The sequence below is a fragment of the Furipterus horrens genome, unplaced genomic scaffold (assembly GCF_987537825.1).
Source record: "Furipterus horrens unplaced genomic scaffold, mFurHor1.1.pri manual_scaffold_4, whole genome shotgun sequence".
Classification (NCBI taxonomy): domain Eukaryota; kingdom Metazoa; phylum Chordata; class Mammalia; order Chiroptera; family Furipteridae; genus Furipterus; species Furipterus horrens.
Genome location: NW_028327174.1, coordinates 42,584,885 through 42,599,888, shown reverse-complemented (window position 1 = coordinate 42,599,888; position 15,004 = coordinate 42,584,885). Strand labels below are relative to the sequence as shown.

The window sequence follows — 15,004 nt, the reverse complement described above, 5'->3', positions numbered from 1 at the left end:
TCTTGGGGGGTTGTATTCCTTATTGTATGCAGACTGAAGAACAAATCTGGCGATTAGTAAATGTAATCTAACATTGGTGTGAGGTGCGGTACAGAGATGCTGTCCTAAGGCACTTCCACTTCTCGCATTTATCTAGTTAACTGCTTGGGCACCCACCCCTTTGAACCTTCTGTAAACCATGCCGAACCATGCTCACAGTTGGTGGGTGACTTTCAGGACAGCCTTGTACGCCTGCTGTCGCCTGTTGGGCTGTTGGTTTACCAAGTTGTTCAGGTGTGTTCCCGAATCTGTTTATGGCATCATGCTGGTTGCTGTGATTGTGTAATGTAATCTATTATAGGAATTTAGGGAAAGAAAAGTAATAAAGCGGAGAGAGAGTTCTGTAAGTTCTAAGTTGAGTGCTTTGGAGAGATGCAATAAAGGTGTCACTAAAGAAGATTGCTCTTGAATTAACTGTAGGCAAGATGAATGTAAAAGATTTAGGAGAGAATCATTAAAATTAGATTCTCTTTTGAATTTGCATAGCTGTTTAAGTTTTCACTGTGCTTTATGGAGATTACAGACAATTACATCTGTGGTTTTTGCAAGAAAAACAATACTTTAGCCATCCGACTCATGCTCAGCGAAGTGCCTTGTCCTGCATCACAATATTGCAGAATGAATGACATTTATATATTTTAGGGTGATATAAATTATTTGATTTAGGAAGGTAACTTTACATGACTTCCCTAATAATCAGTGTGTCAGCCAGCAGGGCTTTGACTGTATTTTCTGATGAAAAACAAAGGAAAGGATTATAATTAGATATTTTACCTTTGTCACTCCTAGAGGCAAACAACTCTGGGCTCAATGATGTTTGTGAATAATTTTTCTGATTTAATACCGCCTTGTATCTTAAGAAGTTATTTCTTTAGGTTTTAATTCCATAAATGTCAGCATAGGTCTGTCTCTTGCCAGATGCAGTGCTGAAGTGCTCAGGAGTTATTTGCTTCCTTCCTTCCTTTTTTTTTTTTTTTTTTATGTGCTCTTCTAAATGTATTTCAAGTTCTTTCCAAAACAAGGCCTTAGGAGCCCCCAGGTTCAAGTATGCCTCCGGGCTTGGTGTTCATTCATCAGCATTAAATCCCTGGATAGAAGATGGGGCAAAGCGGGTCCCCTCCTGCATGGCATGAGTCCTTGGCTGGCTTCAAAGGTGGCAGCAGCGGCCAACATGGAAAACACACTGGACTTTCCCTTTGGAAGTGGGCCGTGATAAGAAGTGCCTGCCAGGAACACCACTATCTTTTCCCTGACTCCTCCCCTCTAGTTTCTGAAACTATAGCAAAAAATAATCTTCTTTGAAGACACTGCACAATTCCAAAAAACAAAAATACATGCTTCCAAGGCATTGTATTTTCAGATATTCTGGGTTAGGTCAGCTGTCGGATGAGGTGATCGGTGCATTCACCGCAGTAGCCAGGTAAATGCATCTCCTTGAGGAAGCCTACTCTATTCTTGGTAGCGTTGATGGGCCACTGAGAGCTGGAAAGGCCATAAGAACCCTAAGATCACCTGAAAGTTCTTCCCCAGGAAGGCAATTCCATGAATGAGGTCTTCCAAGCAAATGACACCAAACTTCCCCAGGTGCTCCTCGATCTCTGTGTTGTCTGTCAAAGGGATGATTTTATTCTTGACCTTGGCTTGTCCACATTGCAGGATGAGTTTCTAGACAGACTTCAGATTTGGAAATCCCCAGGTCACATAAGGTTCCACTGTATGCAGTGATTTTATGGTTCAGGGTGTCACTCTGACAAAGCCACCACTGAAAATCTTCTTTAGGCGTAGCCTTGCAGTGGTCCTCTGTACCATTAAACTCACTCCATTAATCCTTTGGATGTGTACGGCAAAGGCCAAGGAACTTCCAAACCATGAGGGCTCACTTCCAGTGGTCTGAGGCATACTTTGTCACGGGTTGCCGCCAAGCATCATGTAGGAACCATTCCAGTCGCTTAAACTTGATATTTTTCCTTTCCTCTGCTCCTTCTCCAAAAGTGCCTGCTTTGCTTGGGTGGCTTTGAGGGCCTAATAAGCCTTTCTCTTTTTCAGGAGACTTTCTGGAGCCAAAGGGATCTTTTTTCTTTGCTCTCCCTCCGCCAGCTTTGCAATGCTCTGCTTCCTTCTTAGTTCATATATTTTTTCCTTGGATTTTCCATGTGCCTGTATAAATTAGAGGTAATGTGTCACATTCTTTTAGAATTGAACAGGTGTAAATAAATAATATGATCGGAAGTGTAGTCAAACCACTTAATTTCAAAATACTCTTTGAATTGAGGTAAGATACATTTGTCAGTCTGTATAATTTTCATGATGGCTTTTAACTCTTTATTATCTTGTTAGGATTCATGTCCCTGAATTGGATTTGAAAAAGCGGATTCCTCTTTAATATAAATCAACACTTGGTACTTTCTGTTAACATTTTTAAAGACTTTATAATGTTTTATTTTAAATCAGTTCTCATTACTTTGTCCAACCATTTATAGACATAAACATCTTATTTGACTATAAAAGAAAAGAAAGAATGTAACATGATCAAAGACATTGAGCTCTTTTGCTCTTTTTTTTTTTTTTTTTTAAGTATTGGCTTGGCCAAAAAAATTGTTTACTCTTCTGTAAAATAAAAGACATATTCATTTTCATCAATAACTTATTGATTTGGAAATTTTGAGTATGTGGGCTATCTCCCAATTTTTCCCAATTAATGTCTCGATTTGATTGCCTTTAGCTTCAAACTGGTCTACTCAATTGAGCATTGTCCAGCGAGAAATCTCCAGCACAAAACCTCACAAACCACTTTTGACACGGTCAATCAGTCACAGCACCTTCACCATACAATGCATAATTTTTTGTGTGTGTGTTTCAGTTGTTTTTACCTTTCTTGAAATAATAAAGCATAGTCTGCTGAAAATGTTGTACATTGTCTTCTATCTTCAATATTAAAATGGCTACACAAAAATTCAGCAATTTTGATACTTTTTAAAAAATACACACTTGATCTAACAACTGTCACAATACAGTCTAACAAAATTGTTTCAAATGAAGTTCAAGACAACTAAGCGCTACCAGAGCCATCTTATGGAAATAAACAAACGACATTTTTGGCCAACCCAATAGTTTAAGTTAACAAGTAATATATAAATACAGCCTCCATTTAAAAGATTAGAATATGATATATAGAATTAAATTTCTCTTTGCCCATCTAATGTGGACTTAGAATCCTTCCAGAGAGAGAGAGAGAGACACACACACACACACATACACAACCGTACATGTTTTTTATAGTTATGTTATCATACTGCATGTATTGTTTAGGTACTTAATTTGCTTTATGCAGTTACGTTGCATCAATTTGAATCAGCCCTTCTATAAGTCTAGTTCATTTCTTTTAGCTTCTATCTGATATTTCATGTATGGATATACTATATTTTACTTGTTTGTTCCTCTATTAATGGAAAGTAAGTTGTTTTGTATCAGTACTGTCATGAAAGATATTTTTTGAGCACTTATACATGTTTTTTCTCTAGGGTAGGTCATGAGGAGGAGAACTGTGGACCATCTATATCATAGCATTACAGCGTTAGCTTGGTTCATTTGTTTTAGTGGTAGAATCTTTCTAAATTACATAGTCTATAGGACAAAAGTCATAGAATCATAGCCTTTTAGGAATTGAAGGTATCTCAGGTGTAACTGGTGAATTAGTTAATTTGTTTCTCCATACTTTTAATATTTTTTATTCTGGAGCTTCCTTTATAGCGTTTCCTGCTTCTGATGCCTTAGTAAAATTCTTTTGGCTCCTCTTTTGTTTCTGTTTTCAGTAACAAAGTTTCAGACAACAAAATATGTTATCTTGTAAGGAACGATTTTAGGTGTGTTGTTACTTTGTTCAGTCTCAAATTTTGAAACTTTTTAATTAAAATACTTTCTTGAAATGTTTTAAGTGATTAATTCTGTCAGAATTATACCTACACTGGTTTAACACTTTGGATCTTTGGATGGTGTTTACCTCCAAAGTGAAAAATGCTTAAATTTAAAATCTAGGCTTTCCCATAAAACCCATTTTGTGTTATAAATGGAACACAGAGAAGGCATGTTTGTGTGGTAGAAACTTTAGGGCTGATCCCCTCATGTCTTCCTTATTTGGATAGTATTTTTTCATTTGAATAACGACACCACTACTCACATTTAATGGCTTCTATATGTGAAGTTTTGTGTCCATTTTCCTTTTATTCTTACAGTCATTTCATAGTTGTAAAAATTAATGAGGAGCTAAGTAACTTTCCCAAAAGTCACCCTGTTAAGAAGTAGTGAAGCTAAAAATTCGAAGCAAAGCTGATCTCATTAGAACCATGTACCCTCTTCAGTGTGCTATCAGCCTGTTCTTTTTCACCATCATTTAAAAATCATACGAGTCTAGTTTCTAGTAGATTAATTTTTTAAAAAGCATTCAATTTCTTTCCAGCATAATTGTAGATAAAAGTTTTGTGGTGGACAATCACAGTTAATTTTGTATGCTTCTCTATTTTTTACAAATAGTTAGAAGAACTTACCAAGCTTTTAGGATATTTATACTTTTACTTTCATGTATTTCTGAATTATTTATTCACTTTTTACTATCGATAAGGCCCCATGCTTACAGTTTTCATATTTGGAAAGTAATATATACTTAGGGAAATTTGAAAAAAAATTTTAAGAAAATTTCCAGTAATTCCGTCCACTCTGTTTCTAACAGCAAAATGAGCAAATGGCTGCCCCGTGCTCGCCACGCCCAGCCACCTGGGGTGGTGCGACGGGTTCCACAGCTCCAGAAATTCTTATACTGGTCACGTTTAGTGAAAAAGAAAGAAAGTAAATGAACAGACATGAGAGTCTGTTTGCTAATTCGATCAGACTCATCTGGGTCATTTGATAATTCTGTTTAATTTTTTGATGAATATCCATACAGTTTTCCCCAGGGGCTATGATTTTACATTGCCATCAGCAGCGCACAGGGCGCCAGATTCTCCACATCCTCACCGGTGCTTGTTGCTCACTGTTAGCGTCCTGATGGGTGTGAAGTGGAAAAAGTTGGTGCTTTGGGGAAAAAAAATGGAGGAGAAGAAAGCAGATCAAACCTTGTTATTCAGCTATAAAATTGCCACTAATACATTTCTTTTTGTATAACTACAGATTACTTCTATAATAGGCAAGATAGATTTGGGTCGAGAGGGTTTCTGTTTAAAATTGACATTAGCTATTTCACACTCAGTCTGTTGTTCAATACAATTGGCTATATAAAGTTTCCTTGAAGAGAAGATAATTTAGAATCATATATCAACTGCACATATTTTAGAGTAGTTACTATGCATCCTATAAAGTATATTTTAAAAGTCTTACGTTTATGCCTTTGTGGATGCTCCTAAGTAGATTTTAGTTGCTTTATCAATTAACAAATAATCTTTATATTGACAATTAACAGAGAAGGAATAGGTGGAAGGTAGATCTGTTAAAAGGGACAGCTGCTTTTTTCAGCAAGAAGCTCTTCAATTATGAATTGTGAAGATTAAATGAGTTGAAGTTTGTAAAGGACCAAGCTTGGGAATTGATGTATAATAGAGAATTACCAAACGTACCGTACAGCTTAACTTGTGTATTGAATGCCATAGAAAGGTCTAAGGTTTTTCACCATTTGCCTAATTAGTCTTTTGAAGGCTGGATTGATTCTAAGACGTCTCAAAGTTTGGGATGACTTAGGTCCAGCCAATGTACATGTTTCAAACTTGTGTCTGCTCTGTTGAAAGAAGAAAGTAGATATTTGATTCAATGATTAGCTTTATCTTGTTTGAGAAACTGAATTTACAGCTAGTTCGACAGTGCGATTGTCTGTTTCCTCATCTGTAAACTTCATAGGGTTGATGTGAGAATTAAATTTGTTAATGCATCTAAATGGCTTGCAACAATGCTAGACACACAGTAATCACATAAAAATGTTTATTATTATTATTGTTTGACAAGTATTGCAGCAAAATAAGATAGTAGATAAGGATATTGCTTTGGAATTGGATTTCCTGGACATTAATCTCACCTCCACCAATTGCTAGTTTTATGTCTTTGGATAAATTACATAAACTCTCTGTGTTTCAGTTTCCTCATCTATAAAATAGGATTAGTTCTTTTCATTTTTTTTGTTGCCCTTTTGTTGTGTGGTATTATGAGATACTGAGAAACATTTCTTTCTAAGTACTCAGTAAATTATAGATTCAATGTATTTCTTTGAAAGCCAGTACTTATTAAGAGTTTCTTGTCTTTGAAGAGAATTTGGTTTTATATTGAAAGTTAAGGCATATTAGGGATTTGGGATGTTGTTATACCTTTCAATAATCTACCTTAGTAGGTGTCTCAGAATTGGTTGCCTCACTGTGCAGCATACCCAAGGCCCCATGCCAATCCTAGACTTAAGGATTCAAAAATTCTTATAGGTGTTTGCCTATAGGATAGCTCTGACTTTGAAATTTGGTTCTAGCTGTCAGCTCCCATTAATTATGTGGTTAACTGTTTGTTTTTGTCCCTCCTTTTTCTGAATCCTTGGCGATATCCATTACTTTATTTGGAACCTAGCATTACATTAAAAATCACATACATTGAAATTTATCTAAGATTCTAGTTGTTAAATAGAGTAATTTATACTCTATTCTGTTTGAAGTAGAAGTTTAGTATTGCTTTTTTAAAAATCAGTTTTATTCTTGATTATGTAACTGTTACACACACACACACACACACACACACACACAATTCTTTTTTATTATGACCCATATATAAATTTCCACTTCTGGATCAGTGGTTTTCAGACATTCTTTCTGTCCCATTTCCATTTTGAGTCTGTCATTCTTCACTAGGGGAGAAGAGAAAGGTGGAGACAGGGCAGGGCAGTGAGCCTGTGACTGATATGCCCATTTAGTGAGCATCCCTTTCTCACCTGCAAATCGCAGATCTAAATTATTGACCCATAGTTCGTGTTATGAGTAATCATACTTTACACTGCAGATTGGCATCTCATGTAGTATGTATTTTGCTCTGCTGAATTCTAGTATAGAGGAATGGCTTTTATTTCTGTTAAATTATTGTGTAGGTTTATAAATGTTCACAGTGTGTCATCAGAGTTCTAGTTGATTCAGTTTATGTTGATGTATCCAGTGTCTGGAAAACGGTCATTTATTTCAAGGTACTTTTTATTTTATCCATAGTGATTGCAGCCTTCAGAGAAGAGGAGTTAGATACTGATATGAGAAGTTGCAGAATGAATGAATGGATTTTGACTTGTTATAAAGCTGGTGGCCATCTTTGAAGAACAATTTCAGAATCACTATACTATGAGCCATTCAAGACAGAATTATCCCAATATTTATCTTATAGAAAGTCTTTCCATCTGATGGTGTAGTGGTGATTTGCATTATGATAACTGGAAATTGTTCATTGGAAAGTGCAGTCTTCCATGATGATTTTTAGGTATAGTTAATTGTGTTTTTAGTATCAGAAGAGTCTAGAATAGTGTCCTGGGAATTATAATTCATTGTGTTGCTATGGGTTACTATTGGTAAATAATTAGGTAGCACTTCAATAGAGTACCCTGGCTGGTTTGGCTCAGTGGATTGAGCGTCGGCCTGCGAGCTAAGTGTCGCTGGTTCGATCTTCCAGTCAGGGCACATCAGAGAAGGAAAACTCTGATTCCAAAAAACCTCCGCTGCCTTGTGGCATACCTCTTCAGGGGAAAGGCTAAGGGAGTAAACCCCGACAGAAAATCCGGAGCCGGAGTCCCTAAGGCGGTTTGACGTTGTAGTCAACACCGGCAACTCCTGCGGCGCACCTGAAGCCAAGCTGTATTGACTCCGTCTTTCCCTTGGATCCTTCAGCTGCGAAGAGAGGGGGGGTCTGCTGCATGGGCAACAGCTGGCCCTCCATATCACCCTGCCCAGGCTCTGTAGCTTCAGCTTCACTGGAGAGGACACTCCAGCGTCATCGCAAGATATCGATTCAACACGGGAGGAGACAGATACCGTGTCACTCCCGAGTCGGACTGCACAGCCATTCTCGGCGGTGCAGATAGACTCTTAAGAAGCTACACCATCGTCTCTCGAGATGGACGGCTGCCGATGATGATGACTTCAATAGAATATTAGAATTGCCTGTTAGACTGATAAATTCACTAATTTAGAAAGTAATAGACTTACTTGCTTTTATAATATAATTCCCCATCTACCCAATTTCCAAATAAATATTACTCTCATATATAAAGTGGTAGAATAAAGAAATATTTAATTTGCATGTCACCAACATGTTAAATGTTTTTAATCCTTTTTTTTGAGTAAAGAGAGGTATGAATAATAAAAAGAAACTGTAGTAATTATTGCTACAAGGAATAAAAAAGTTCTAACTTCCTTTGCTTAGCAGTTTGTTACTCCAGAAGCCTCCAGAAATTTTACTCTTGAAATTGCTAACACGTTTACTTTTGACAATGTCACTCCTTGTTAGGAACCATCATGATTGGTAAGGTGGGGTACATAATAAAAATGTCAACTGTTTATATAAAGTCAACAGCTATTTCAAGTATTCGAACTGAAAATAATAGTGGAGACTTATCCCACTTGCGGTTGATTTCATATGAAATGTAGATTTGTGAGTCTTGGTTAGTAAAATGGAGTAAAGCAAAAAGCATGGCTATTATTCCATATGTTGCTTCAAGTTGAAGACATTTCAGTTTTTAAATTGTTCAAAATAGGGTTTTTCCTGAAAATATCTTATTTTGATGAAATAGCATGAAGTGGGGGTGGATGAATGAATAGATGCGAACAAGATGATTTCAAACTAGGCACTTTCAGTTATCTAGTAAAAATACAACTTTCATGTTTGCTTTGCTTTTTTGTTTTTAAGTATAGTTTACTGAAAAACTGGGCATTCAAGTGGTACAATAAAGAAACATTAGAAATGTCTTATTTCTATCTATATATTGCAGTATTTACTGAATTTAGATCCTATATGAAAACATGAATCTATATCTAGAGACTCAAAATAGATACAAAAATGCAAAATACTGAGCATCATTAACAGTTATACACATTATCTTTATTCTCAGTACTGTTAAGCACAGTATATAATGATAAAATTTTATCTTAAAGCATCTTAATAAACTACAGGCATTGAAATATTCCTTAGAGTTAGAGCAATGATCCGTGTAACACTTAAAAAATTATTTTTACTTCTGGGCCTCAAAAAGCTTATATTCATTTATTCATTTGTTAAAAAGAGAGAAATATGACTAAGGTCATATTGACTCCTTCCCCTCTTGTTCCATTTCTTCCTCGGTCCCAGAATAAGACCCTGGCTGGGCCTGACAAACCTCTCAGATGAGGTCAGCAACAGTGAAGGACATGTCCTCAATGAATGTGTTGTAGGTCTCCTTATACCAAGAGGTCCTCTTGTCTACTTAAGTCACTGTGTTGATAGCCACACCTTTATGACCAAAATGTTCACCATGACCAAGTCTGTGGATAGAGTTTTTGCTGTTGGTGGGAAAGGCGTGGTTAATGACTGAGCAGCCTGCTGCACATCAGTGCCTCTGGACCATGTCAAGAAAGATGACATCTTCAACACGTGGATGGGGAGATAGGAGGACGTAGGCATCTATGTAGGCATTCAAAGGTCAAAAGGAAACATCCCCTTGCTCTCAAAGACCTTGGGCATGCCAGATTTTACCCCAAGTTGCTATGTTTATGGGGGGGGGGCATTGGAGGAACACTAATTGGCCCCTTTGAGAGGGGATCACCTTGGAAAAACATACTATTTAATATCTGTGAATGCTCAAATAGGCATTTTCTGTTAAAGGACAGTAACGTCCTTTGCATGTTCATAATTGGTAGGTACTAACATAATATTTGATTATGACCTTATCTGCAACCTTATATAATTCTTTTATAAGCTCTTATTAGTTTCATGTTTCTTCTATACATATTGCTAACCTACTGGATAACTTAAACCCTGGCTGGTTTAGCTCAGTGGATTGAGCGTCGGCCTGCGAGCTAAGTGTCGCTGGTTCAATCTTCCAGTCAGGGCACATCAGAGAAGGAAAACTCTGACTCCAAAAAACCTCCGCTGCCTTGCGGCATACCTCTTTAGGGGAAAGGCTAAGGGAGTAAACCCCGACAGAAAATCCGGAGCCGGAGTCCCTAAGGCGGTTTGACGTTGTAGTCAACACCGGCAACTCCTGCGGCGCACCTGAACCCAAGCTGTATCGACTCCGTCTTTCCCTTGGACCCTTCAGCTGCGAAGAGAGGGGGGGTCTGCTGCATGGGCAACAGCAGACCCTCCATATCACCCTGCCCAGGCTCTGTAGCTTCAGCGTCATCGCAAGATGTCGATTCAACACGGGAGGAGACAGATACCATGTCACTCCCGAGTCGGACTGCACAGCCATTCTCGGCGGTGCAGATAGACTCTTAAGAAGCTACACCATCGTCTCTCGAGACGGACGGCTGCCGACGACGACGACTGGATAACTTAGTCACAGGACTTAAGCAAGAATCAGAGTCTAACTGATGTTTCATCACTTATTTTTTGTGTTATTTGTTTTTGGTTTATGTACACTATTTGAAAAAGCATCTTTGAATTCTTGTGTGTATGTGTGTAGTAAGGGTGAGATAAATAAATTAAAATGTCACTGTATATAAAATGCTAACTGCCAGGGAAAAGGGGAGGCAACATGATCATTTGTTATATTTATTTATTTATTTATTTATATGATGCTCATTTGATAAAAAAGTGTATCAGTTACTTGGAAGAAGTGCAACTTTTTCTGGTATTGAAATATGAGGTCCGATTTGATCTGTTGGTCGATATGAAGACACATTGTGATGTAGTGGGTTGGCTCATCAACAGATTCCTTAAAATTAAAATAATATAACTTCAATTTTCTCTTTCCTATTATGCTTAAAGGTTACTTTCAAAAAATAATATTTTAATTAAAATTATGAAGAATATAAAATTTATTCTGGTTTAAAATTTTTGTATCAAGATAAAATTTACATACCATAAAATGTACCTTCATTATTATTTAGGTAGTATAAAGTTTACCCTTAAATAAAGCCTGACTACCAAAAAATTATGTATTTGGTCCATATAACTTAGGCTCATCAGAGATTTGCCTTTTTTGCAACTAATATTATGTCATTGGCTTGCAAGGAAAGTGAAAAACAGCTTTGTGAGAACACAGTTTTGTAACTTTAGCCTATGCCATTGCCCATATTAATGCCCTTTAAAATCTCTTCTGTACATTTATCTTCCTTGATAGATTTTGAACCCATCAAGAGCAAGGATCATGTCACATTATGGACTCTTAACCCAGGGGAGGTCGTGGCTGATCTGAGAGATACAAACAAACTCTTTTCTTAAATTTTGTTATGTATAATATCGGGTACATATGCGTTTGTACATGACTAATGTTAAGCCATAATGTTCAAGCTAGTCACGACTTTGAACCTGTGCACCCGGTATATGTAATGATATTTAAGAAGAGTTTGTATCTCTCAGCCACAACAACCTCCACACGGTTAAGGGCCTAGGATGGTGTCTGGTTCATGGCTTGTACTCATCAATTTTGTTTTATGAATGAATGAATGAAAATAATTTGTTCTTTTTTATAAAAGACTTTTAGGGGAAATTCTATAATCTTATTCATTGAGTTTATAGTTTGTGTTTATTAGGATACACTATTTAGAAATGTTACCTTTCTTTTTTTTTTTTTCTCTCTGTAGATCCATTTCTTTGCCTGTTTTTGGTTGTTGATAGGCACTGTCATTATTCTTTGTGTTCAGGATCAAGGCTTTGGAGTGAAGACAGTACAGGCTTTGGAGTTAAACATAGCTGGGTGTGAATTGTGGCTTAGCCACATTTTCAATATGGATTATTGGATACATTATTTAACCCCAGTGACATCTCTTTATTTGTGAAATGGATATGAAATAGTACACACCATAGAGTAGTTGTGAGCATTGAGTGAAACAATCTGCAAAAAGCACTTACCCTGGCACACATTAAGTGCTTAATAAAACAAGTTTTATTGTAGTTGATATTCAGATAGTTGGTTTCCCTTCAGGCTAAGTAAGCTTAGTTTCTTTAACCTGGTCATTTAAAGCCCAATTGTTCAATGGTTTACTTATTCTCCTTGATTTCAGTTAGCTAAAGAAGTGTTATAGCCTAGTGGAAATTGTGGTAGATTAATAAGGTTGTCTCATTAGTAGTCATCTCGTTACTAGGTTAAATTTTGCCCCATATTATTAATTGTGGGAGTTTCTTTTTTTATTTTGAACTTCTTTATATTAACCCAGTTATTTGCCGTAGTGAGATAAATTTAACAAAAATGCTACTTCTAAATTTAAGATGATTGATATCTTAAAGATGTATTTGTTGTAGAAGTGGTCAAATTATGTTTATTTCAGGTTAGATGCATTTTGTGGTTATGTGCAGAACTTCAGCAAAGATAATTTTATTTATAGCCTTTTACATCCCAGTGGTGCTAAATAAAGTGAATTATGCAAGATCGTAGTTTCAGTGCCCCAAGTATCAGTAAGTCCCACGAAAAGAGTGCTGACTTAGAAGTCAGAAGACCTGCATTCTCATGATTCCATTGGTAATTAGTTTGTGACCTTGGGCATGTCGTTTAACTCAGTTTCATATTCCTCATCTTTTTCTGCCTTCTCTTCCTCACAGAGCCATTACAAGGGAGAAATGAGAATACATTGGGGGATGGTAAAAGATTTAGAAATCTAAGTTATTACTTTTTGTGTAAGGCAGTGTTCTCTGATGTTAGTTTTAAAAATGAGATGACAGCACAGGCTGAAGAGGGGGAAAATGTGGTCATTTCACTTGCCTCTTTATTTCAAATCAATTTTAGAAATACTCAGGAATGGTTGTTAGTGATTTTTTTATAACTCCTCTTGAAAGATAATTTGCAAAGTCAGCACGGAAGGGCTTGTTATCTGCGTCCCATCCCGAGTATTTGCCGCCAGGTTGGCTTTTAGCAATGCACTTCGTTTAGCTGAAGGCCCAGCTTGAGTAAAGGCCAGACTTAGTAGAGATGAGGAAACTTTCTGAGAAGAGCAGAACATACCAGTGTTTGTCCTTTTAGTTTGTGAGTACAAAAGACTTCTGGTTCCTCAGCCATGTGGATATTTATGTGTGTCAACATAACGTCTCCTCCCTTGGTGTCTCTCATGATAAGGGCTGGGAGGGGGGAGTGGCTTGCAGCCTGTGTGTGGAGCTGGTCGCTCGTTCATCATTTCTCAGTGCTTAGTGTTCCACTGAGATGAAATAGACATGGATTGCTACAGACTAAATTGTATCCCTCCAAGATTCTTATGTTAAAACTCCTAGCCCCTCATATCTTTGGAGATAGGGCCTTTACAAAGGTAATTAAGATTAAGTGAAGCCCTGTGGGTGGGGCCCCTATGTCTGGTGTCCTTATAAGAAGAGGAAGAGACAGCAAGGATATTCTCCAGAGGAAAGACCACGTGAGGACACAGTAAGAAGATGGCCATCCACAAGTCAAGGAGAGAGGCCTCTAGGGAAGCCAGACCTGCTGGCAACTTGATCTTGGCCTTCTGGCCTCCAGAACTGTGAGAAAATAAATTTCCGTTGTGTGGGCTCGCCGGTCTGTGGGATTTTGGTGTGGTAGCCTCGACAAACAAATACATGGAGTCTCCCAGATCCCGGGTGCTTGGGACTGCCAGTGTATTTGTCAGCCACTGGGGCGTAAGAAACGCCTGTAAAAGACCCCATAGCCTGCCTGTGGATTCCTTTTCAATTTCAATTTAGTAGTGGTTCACAGGATTTATAGTTTGCATGCTCAGTTTTTTGAAGGTAGAAGTGATGGCAAAGCTACTTCTAGGGTGGAATAGACAGACAGTATTTGAAATAGTCTATCTAAAAGCTTATTCTTACATCTTTCCTAGTTTTCTATGTTTCTCTATTTTAAAGTTCTGGAGGAATTAATGCAATGTCTTCAATTTTTTTTAAGGGACATGCATATGGTAAATTCTTACTGTGGTTTTTGTTTGTTTTAATCATTGCTTTTCCATATTAATAATTCATACCAAGCTGCTGCTTTGATGTTAATATCCACGAAACTGTCTAATTTATATGTGAAGTTTTTTGAAAACAAAACAAAACCCTTCATCCATTAATAATTTGTAGTTGACTTAATTTTGATGGTCAAATATTGAGTCCCATTCATCTCTGCCTATTCACCGGAATGGCCAATTTTACACCTTTTTAAATATGGTGCTGTACAATTTTAACATGCTTGTTTGTACATGCATATCTCATCCCATCTCTCAAAAACCTGTTGAGATTAGCACAGTGAGTTCATGGACCCCACGTTTCTGAAGTCCCAGTCCAGAGTTCTTTTTCTGGTTCCTGGGCCCAGGGAGGCTGAGCCCTGAGAATGAGGAACGCAGTTGACATGTGTGAGTGTGTGTGCGCCCTTAAGTTGTTTCTGCGGTGAGTATTTTATTGTGGCAGTGGTGATGTGTGTGTTTGTTTTCTTCTCTGTTTTGTGTGCGTGTGCATGCATGCATGTACCCATGCTTATATTGTGCAGCAATATCAAAATACAGCTTGAAGTCTGGATGTGTGCAACTTCCAGCTGAAAAAAAAACACACACAAGATTTTAAGGTTTCTACAGCTGTACCTCTTCTTTCAGTGAATACCAGAGTCTGTTTATAGTAAAGTCCTAAAATCTGTGTCTCTCGATAAACATCCCCCGTAATCTTCAGCTTCCTCAGGTAGGCAGCAGTTCGTGAAGATGGTGTGTTAGTATTCAGATAACTATTAAGCCAGCTCATTGTTCCTCAGACCTAATACTGAAACCCTGTCTTGCACATTTCCTAGCAACAGACTCACATGCGGAGGGTGCAGAAGGAAAGCCATCGGGGACCTGCTCTG

The 15,004-nt window shown here is 37.5% G+C and overlaps 1 protein-coding gene, 1 non-coding gene and 1 pseudogene across 2 annotated transcripts in view; 1 reads left to right on the top strand and 2 right to left on the bottom strand.

The window, feature by feature from the left end:
- Positions 1 to 15,004, top strand: part of SLC2A13 (solute carrier family 2 member 13) — a 293,233-nt gene that overhangs the window by 97,080 nt on the left and 181,149 nt on the right. The gene's annotated exons all lie outside the window — the stretch shown is intronic.
- On the bottom strand, positions 1,410 to 9,690 carry LOC150011595 (large ribosomal subunit protein uL30 pseudogene; annotated as a pseudogene).
- LOC150011594 (small nucleolar RNA SNORA67) lies at positions 9,691 to 9,839 on the bottom strand. The gene has a single exon (XR_016510971.1). It is a non-coding gene; the product is annotated as a small nucleolar RNA SNORA67 (small nucleolar RNA).